This window comes from Erigeron canadensis, chromosome 1 (genome assembly GCF_010389155.1).
Source record: "Erigeron canadensis isolate Cc75 chromosome 1, C_canadensis_v1, whole genome shotgun sequence".
Taxonomy (NCBI): domain Eukaryota; kingdom Viridiplantae; phylum Streptophyta; class Magnoliopsida; order Asterales; family Asteraceae; genus Erigeron; species Erigeron canadensis.
Window position 1 is genome coordinate 19216030 of NC_057761.1, and position 9445 is coordinate 19225474.

A 9445-nucleotide genomic window follows, 5' to 3' on the forward strand; every position below is an offset into this window, starting at 1 on the left:
TTTGTTTTGTAAACGCAATACCAAACACACCCATAATACTACTGTTCAGACCCATCCAATAGACGGGTAGTCTCAAAATATTTTAATCAATGCTAAAAAAATTGGAATTCAGGTATATTATATAGATATTGAATTAAATTAAAATACTTAAAAATAAAACAAAAAATGATTTAAATTAGGCAAAAAAATTGAAGAAGTAATGCATAATAAACTAATTCTTCAGGGAAAGCAGGGTAAGTTTCTGCTTCATAAATCTCTTCTATATATTCTTGTTAAATTGATTCATGATGATAACTTTTGATGTTCATTTAGTCAAAGCTAATTAAAGAGTGCTTTTCTTATGCAACGAAAAGCTAGCGAGCAAACAGTAATTTTTTTTGGTTTTCATCAAATATAGACGATTTAAAAATTTACACAGTAACAGTATGATTCGAGCAACCATTAATATGACCAATATCACAACTTAATCAATACGAAAGCTAAAGAAGAAACATATGAAAATTAACAACATATAAATATTGATTCCAGTCTACCTTTTTTTTTTCTTTTTTCCAACTTTAGTTAAAAATTTTTTTTGCAGTTCGTTATATCTAAACTTACTACAAACACAAAAATCAAATTTTGATTAAACGATTTAGAGTTAAACTCAACAAAAAGAAAAACAAAAAGTTTAACAAAAAGAGAAACAAAAAGTGTACAATATATAATTTAAAAAATACATATCAATTCATCAACAAAGACCATCTCGAACGTTTTGATTTTCTTCGGGTTGTTCTACTCCAAAACAGTCCATACATGCACAACACGGAGTCGTAGATAATGGTTAACATATGTTGGCTTAAGATTTTTAAGATGAACTAATGTGGTCTTATTTTTTGTTGTTGAAGATAAGCCATAATGAATCTATAATGGAAAACAAACTAAGTTAAAAGACATAATAATAACAATAACATAAGAATTCAATGTTAAATAATAATAATTAAATATGAACAAAGTATATACATAAAAAACTTTTTAGGTAGTCGATCGTAGGTTTTTTTTTTGCCATAGTTTTTTTTGTTGAGAATATGTGAGGGTTTTTTTTCAAGGTGGTATATAATAATAATAATAATAATAATAATAATAATAATAATGAGTAATAATTTAATTATAAAATTATATTATTAAAAGACGGCTATTTATTAAATAAATATTAAAATAACAAAAGATTAATAAAAGAGTGAGTATTAAACTAAAAGAGAAAGATTAGGAATGCTAAACGTACTCCAAACTTGTTCTTTTAGTTATATTATAGATATAAAATCAATAAGTACAAATTTGAGACATTAGACATATAATTAAATTCACAAAACATGAAAGGTGACAAAGTTGAGTAAATTTGACACACTTGACCCAAAACGAAACATTCGAACTTTATCTAAACTATTTGTACGTCATGCTTATAAATTATCAAAAGATTAAAAGTGACCAGGTGATTAAGCTTTCCACATAAACCACTTCATAATTGTTGAATATTCTATAACCTTGTGGGTCATGAATTATTGTAGCAACTACCAATCCTACCCCAGAAACGAACATACAATCTAACTTAGTATGAACGGGAATAGTCGTCAGATGATGTCATGTTAGAGTGAGAAGTATAAACATACAATCTAACTTAGTATGAACAGAAGCATAAAGAAAATACTAACACAATAATAAAATAAAAATCACCAAAATAGTCGTCGGATGATGTCATGTTAGAGCGAGATTAAATTTGTCTTCATCTTGACAAGTTTTTAATGTTATGTTAATGTATTTAGATTTTCTGAAGTAGAAATCAACTTTATGGGTAAAGTTGGAAGATTTTGACTCTTAGAGCTGTTTGATTCACAGAATGATTTTAAACTAATCAAAATCTGTCAAAGGAATTATAATTTTAAAGAATTACAATTTGAAAATTTCAAAACTATGAAAACTGACAAAAATCTTCCAACTTGACATAATTCAATGTAATTCAGTTGAAGGAATATAAATTTAAACTATGAAAACTGATAAAAATACCCTTTCTTAAACTTTTGTAATAAATATAAACATAATTAAATTAATAATTAATTAATATTAATTAAAAATATAAACATAATAATTATTATTACTATCAGTATTTTTACTATTAATAAAAATAATAGATATAAACAAATATAAATAATATAAAAATATTGATGAAAATATGAATAACAATTATAAATTATAATAATAATTTATATTAATAATAGTAAATATGAATAGAAATAATTAAATAATATTAATATAAAACTAATATTATAATAATGATAGTAAAAAAAATTATAACAATATTAATAAAACTAATAATTAAGTATAATAACAATACGAATAAATAAAAATAATGATAAAAAGATAATAATTATTATAATAAGAAAAATATAATATATAATAATAATAAAATAACAAAAAACAACAATAAATTTAATTTAAATATGAAACAATAATAAGAATAACTTAGAAAGAATAAATTATAATAAAAATATTAGCAATTGAAATTAAATATATAATAGATATATATATATATAATAATGATGATGATGATGATGATGATGATGATGATGATGATGATGATGATGATGATGATGATGATGATGATGATGTAAGTACACGTTTATGTCAATAGCCGTTTAGATTGTTCGATTTTATATTGTAATATGTCTTTGTAATGTGATTGTCATTAATGAACATAGTATTATGCATATAATACTAGATTAAGTTTAAGTATTGAATGTGTAATAATAATCTGCTAAGTGTAAATTGCGAGTTCGCAATTCACATAGGAATATGACCCCGTATTTGCAGGGTCAAATACGAGCCAATCAAGAATTACGACCTCGTAATTGTGACGGGCTGGGCTGGATTTGTGAGGCCGACTCGCTGAAGTCCAATCACGTCTTTTCTTATAAATACCAAACCCTAACAGAGATTAGGGTTGAACATTTGTCGAAATATCAAGCAGGTATTGCAGGTTATAGTCGTCAAAGGTTGTTCCACTAGCCGCCTGAAGAACATCTGCGAGGCAGCAGATAATCTAGAGGCTTTGTTGTGAATCACCAAGTTATAGAGAGATTTCGCACCTCTAAATAACTGAAGAAAACTATTAACGATCCGTTTCAAGGGGACTTACAATTAAAATAAATTAAACTAATGATAATAATTAATAATAATTGAAATTAAGAATATAATATAAATAATAATATAAAGATAACTTATAATAATAATGTAACACCCCGAGTTAGGCCCGAAATATTAACAAAAAGATATAGCGTATGCATGAGATTATCATAGAGCAAGACTAAATGAATAAAAAGGGATTCGGTGAATCCAAACATCAAATACAAAGTACAGAATGCACAAGAAGCAAGTAACCATCAAACGTTACAAAAGACTATCAAAAGATAGCTATCGATCCTACGCATAAAGTAAATAGTGGGCAAATGAATTTGGGATCCACGTAAGTCCAGGCCCGAATCCTACCACAAGCATCAATCAAACTTGACGTCCAAGATTCACCTGATTACCTGTACAAGGTCAATACTAGGTTGGTGAGTTCGTGGTAATGATTCACGATGAACCATCGTCAATAATCACAATATATATACATATACAGTAGAACCTCTATAAATTAATACTCGATAAATTATTAACCTCGATAAAACTAATAATTTGTCAGTACAAAATTAGACACCAATCAATAAAATAATAAGATAATATTTTTTTTGAAACCCCAAGGTAAATATATAGGTCTCATCAAAACTATAAATTAATAATTCCTTAAATATTCCAAAATTTTAATATTGTTTAGTAAAAAATGAATCTATAGTCACTTTTTTTTTTTTACTTTAAATCTATGTTGAATTTATCCTTAAATTTCTACATTGCACTTAAGAGTTGAGACATTGTCGCAACAAAAGGTGTGAAGAGTTGTTAGCCGCTTGTAATGCTTATTTCCGAGTGATTGATTTCTAAATTAATGTATCATCCTCAACTTCATTATCAACTAGATTTTGAACAGTATCCATCACAAATTCTTCAATGCTTTGAACCTCATAACATTCATTATTTTCACCAGGATAATCCCGCAATTCATTCACATCCGTTTTGTGCTAATAATGCATACCCGTAATCAAGCTCACGAATGTCTTCCTCATAGTTTACATCGTTTAAATTACTTGAGCCGATTAAATTCATGAAACGAGTTTTATTGTTGAAAGCAATACTTACTACAACCCTTAGTTATCACACGTCAAACATTTGAGGTTAGCTTATCACTCAACCTTACCACATAAGTAAACAAACGACAAAAAATACTTGTTCAGGTACAAGTCATAGTCAAGTGCCAATGATGTCAAAGCCAAGAAATGTATCATATCCGTGTCAATGCCATGCAATGTATCGAAAGTGTATAAATATCAATGCGTGCATTATAAGCGTGTCAAAGTCATGCAATGTATCACAAATCATCAAGTATCTCAATACTTGGTCCGCATCGTGGCGTCAATAGTTTCAATTCATCAAGTATCACAGCACTTGGTCCCCATCGTGGGGCCAATAGTTTCAAGACATCTATCTAGTATGACAATACTTGGTCCACATCATGGCATCACCAGTGTTGTTGGATGCCCAGCGCCACTGGAAGCAACCAACGTCGCTCAAACACCACCAGCGTTGCTCCTGGTCCAGAACCAGTGCCGCTCTTGACTCCGTCAACCCAGATTCGCGCAAAACTTGGTTTTAGTTGTTCTTCAAGGAGATGTCGAGACCTAATTCGCTTCAAAGTGCAAAATCAAATATGGGGACTACTCGGACAGTAGGGATGAAGTTCACGATGGACACAACTACCGCAAGCATCTGAAGATACATGAAGTTTTCTTATTCCCTGCACTATTAATAATGAAGACTTTTTGATGATATACCTCCATATCCGAAGCTACCTTCGAATAGGTAAAATTACTTATCCAAAACACCTAAAAGGGAGCCCGATCTCCGTTCAGATTAAACCAATCCGGAGCCCAAGGTAACAATTACCCAACTCCGAAGAAAATATAACAAAGATCGGATTAAAGAAACTCTTTCCATGATTATCCGACTAAAGCATAAAGCATGCGTATCAGGAGCCGGATAACTTGGATACGACTCTATGGCAAGGTCAACACAAATGAGATAATCTACAAAGGAGAAAGAGATTCACCTTAACTCTCTTACCCTCCTCTCCAAGCTATCTACCCTCTATATAAATAGAGGAGGAAGCCATACAACACATCATCATCTACATAATACACAATATACGTTCAACATACCATCTCCCGCAAGTCATCTATAGCTTATTCGACCTCCAAAAATGCCTTAAACAAACCCTAAGTTGTAAGAAATGGCTTTGGATAAACCAACAATAGGCGTAAAGCGGTCTCTGACCCTCTGACTAGAAGGGAATCGCCAACAAACACCATCAACCCCAACTCACACCTCCGGTTGAGTCATAGTGCGATTATTTGATCAAACAAATTTGTGCCATCCGTGGGACCCTTGTCCTCAAGTTCGAACCTAGTCACGATCAAAAGAAAAGCATTATGTGAAACTCTGAATCCCCACCAGGGCAATACGGGCCAAAAACCGCCTAAAGCCAAGACGAATAGAGTGACAAAATCTTCCTCGCTGAGACCACCAGCTCTCCTGATGTACGGGAGAATAACGATCATCTGCCTTCTCCCGGTGATCGGGCGGAGGGTCAGTCAGCGCGCCAAAAGTCAGCAGTTAATAACACGACCAATATTAGCCAACGAGTAGGAGGAGGAGGCAATGAAAGAAGCACGACCCCTGAGTTGGAAAGAGATGCCATGCAACTCCCTGAGTATACAAATCAGGATATCCCCTCGCCTCAGACGCAGGAATCTTCGAAGGGAAACAAAACTTGGACTTTAAGCCAGGGAATCAACTCAACAAAGGTAAAGAAAGCTGACCAATGGTCGCTTGAGGAGGTCCCAGACAAAATAAGAAAAGCTAAAAACAAACACAAAGACGACTTCGGAGTAACAAAAAGCCCAGCAGCGACATACCCGACCTATTAAGGAACCCCAACAGGAGTGGTAACGGCAGGTATGGCACAACAATATCAACCAATGTACCCGTCATACTATTACGGAGGATGCTTCTACCTGAAAGGAGCACCACAAACCCAACATATCAGGATGCTACCCTTAGTTGGAGGTTATCCGATGCATATGCAGGGATCATGGTATTACCCTTATGTGCTTATGGTACCACAGTACCCTCAAACGAACTCCATGGTTAAAGTCGCAAAAGACGAAACCAATCAGAAGGAATCAGAGTTTAAATACAAACGGTCATGTGTACAGTTCACAAAGAAGCTGCACCAACACGTGCCGCCAGTAAAACTGTTAGACACACAGCAGCTCCCCTGGTATGACGGCACCTCCGAAGTTAGTACCTTTCTCCATGAAATCGATAGTGTAGCCTAGATCGAAGGATTGAGTGATCCGGTAGTCTGCCATGTTATCCTCTACCTCCTGCATGGAAAGGTCAAGGATTGGCGGAAAAGCCTACCAGAGGAAAGCATACATGACGCTGAAAGCTTTAAGACAAAACTAAAGGAAGAACTCGGTTCCCACCTTCGGGCGTATGAGATAAAACATGAGAAGGATGAAGAAACAGAAGATTTTCTGAAACGATACGGAGACAACACACCAAACTTTTTGTGTCTATTCGAACAAGGAAGAATATCCGGAGCTATACATGGGCTCCGATCGAAAGAACTGATACGACATCTATGCCTCAGTAAACCGACCAGCTACTCAGACTTGGTCAGCAAGTTTCATGATTGGAAAAGCATGGAAGAGTTAGCAGAAAAAGCCATGATTAAATGGAAGACCATGGTAAAACAGAATGGGAAGAGAAAAGAAACATCGGAAGATGAACAAACTGAGAAACCCTCTACCATATACAGAAGCAATGGCAAAGACGTTCGTCAGACTAGTACCGTTATCTGAAAGAGGGACCAAAAAACCTTGACAAACGTAGTTGTTTCCATAACGGATACGACCACAGTACAGACAATTGCAGAGAGCTGCTAAGACAAATAGATGACGCCGCAAGAGAAAACAAGCTATCGCATCTAGTGAAAAGAACCAAACCAAGCTTCGACGAAGCAGAACCAGAAGAACACCGAATGAGGATACTGTCAAACACCCTTATCAAAAAAGGGCCACAACATTACCACTTCGCTGGTCTCGATGATCAAGGTTCGATGGATCCGGTGCTAATAAAAGTGAACATAGGCAATGTATGCCTAAAAATTGCACAGGTGAATACGGTAAGTGGGCGCAATATAAAAGTTTCCTCCGGTTGCCACAAAAGCTTCGTGAAACGATCATGCCACTAAACACCGAAGTGGTAGGGTTCGCCAGCGAACGGATCCGCCCAGTCGGAGAAGTATGGCTAGATGTCACTATCGGAGGATTCTCCTGGCGACGGACCGCAAGAATTCTTGCAATCATGATAAAAGCGAAATAACCTTATACCATGCTTTTGGGTAAAGAAAGACTAAGGAAATTCCATATGATAGTGTCCACAATACATGGTTGCGTACAATACAAATCCCACAGAGGGATGCAAACGATAATCTCCCCAGTCACTTCAGATACAAATGGAGAAAGCTCTGTACCATGACACAAACGCAATAGGATGATAACCTAGAAAAGAGCCAGGGGTCGATTGGGACCAACTGTGGAAAAAGGATCCTTCAAAACAGAAAGCACATGAAGCTCCGTAGAAACGGAGAGCGAAGAAGACAGCAAACTAAAGACTTCGAAAGGCATTAAGACCGGATGGAGCACAATCTCCCCCCGGGATAAGCCAAATTAACGAAGCAAATAGGGCAGCACAAAAGTAGCAGCTAGGAAAGATACAAATGTTATTTTGTAAAATTCTCCCGCTATGTACTTATAAGCTCCCAAATGAATAAAAACAATCATAATAATATTATAAATGCGCATAAAGTTTTTTAAATCCTTGAATTGTTAAGGGGATGCCCATAAGACTTTTCAAAACAATCATGAGGTAGTAACCCATGAGCCCAATGCACAAGTCACTCCCTCCTTATGTTTGTAGTGCATAAGCATTGGTACGTGAGACATTCCTTTAAACAAGGAATGCACTAAAGGGATATCATTCTCCCACACGAATGAGAAACGAATCAAAAATAAAATTACCAAAAGGAGGCCACTTTTTATGCACAACGGATTACAACAAGTCTACATCCCTTGAGGCCTAATACTATACAAATCAGAAATAGAGGCATTGGGATTAGTGGCTATTCGCTGAATATAAGGAAAAGTAATATTCCTTAGAGCCTCCTCAACGTCATCAATTCTTAACCCTCTGCTAAGAAAATTCGACCTATTCCCTCCCAGAGTGATTACCCCATCACGCTCTAAACGCAAAGCAAACGCAGCTGGGGCATCAACCCTGTTAGCCTCAATTAATTCATCAAGGCATCGGTCAAACTCAGGGCTCACCATCAGCATACGGAATACATGAGGAATAACACCAGAAATCAATTGCCGGTTAGCATTCCTGACATCCTCAAGCTCCGACTCTAACCTATTAATCAAAGCCGCAGGCCCATCAGAAACAAGAGAGGCAATACGCTCATGAGCAGCATCCAAACTCTGGGCAGCCTGAGAAAATGCCTCCTGAGATTCAGCTAGTTCCCTCTGCTGGGACTCAACAGTCGCAGAACCACCAGTGGCAGACGAAGCAACTCTGAGGGATACCAATTCCGCCTTGTGTCTCTCTAAACTTTCCTCAAGATGCCTTATCCTAGCTGCAGTGGACGAGCTAATCATACAGCAACAAAAGAAGCTTGATTAGTCAATTCAACGAGCCTATGCGCATACATGGTATCTAACAGCCCCCTTGAGTGACCGAGGACCATCATATTCAAACTCTATCGGCAAAACTGTGGATCAGACAACTCTCCAAACACAGGAATCCCTACATATTAGGAAAAATTCAAACCACCAATATTAGAGAAAAAACGAAGAGGCATTCAGGTGAAACTATCACTTACCGGTCGAAGCAACACTAGTCGCAACAATTGCAGGTATGGCACCCCCGGCACTGGTAGCCTAGTTGTAGTAGCTCCAGTTTCGTCAACTGGCTCCTTCCCAAGCCTCCGTCCGGGCTCAGAGGTTCCAGCTACAAGAAGGAAACAAATGCATAAATATTAAAGTTTCTACATAAAAACGACAAAAGCATAGAAGGAGAGCTACATACCCTGGTTGATACCAACAGCCGAAGGAATTATAGTAGCGACACCTTCATCCCTTGTTGGAGAATCAAGGACAATAATGGGAGGACTCGAGACCATCGAATCTGCTGC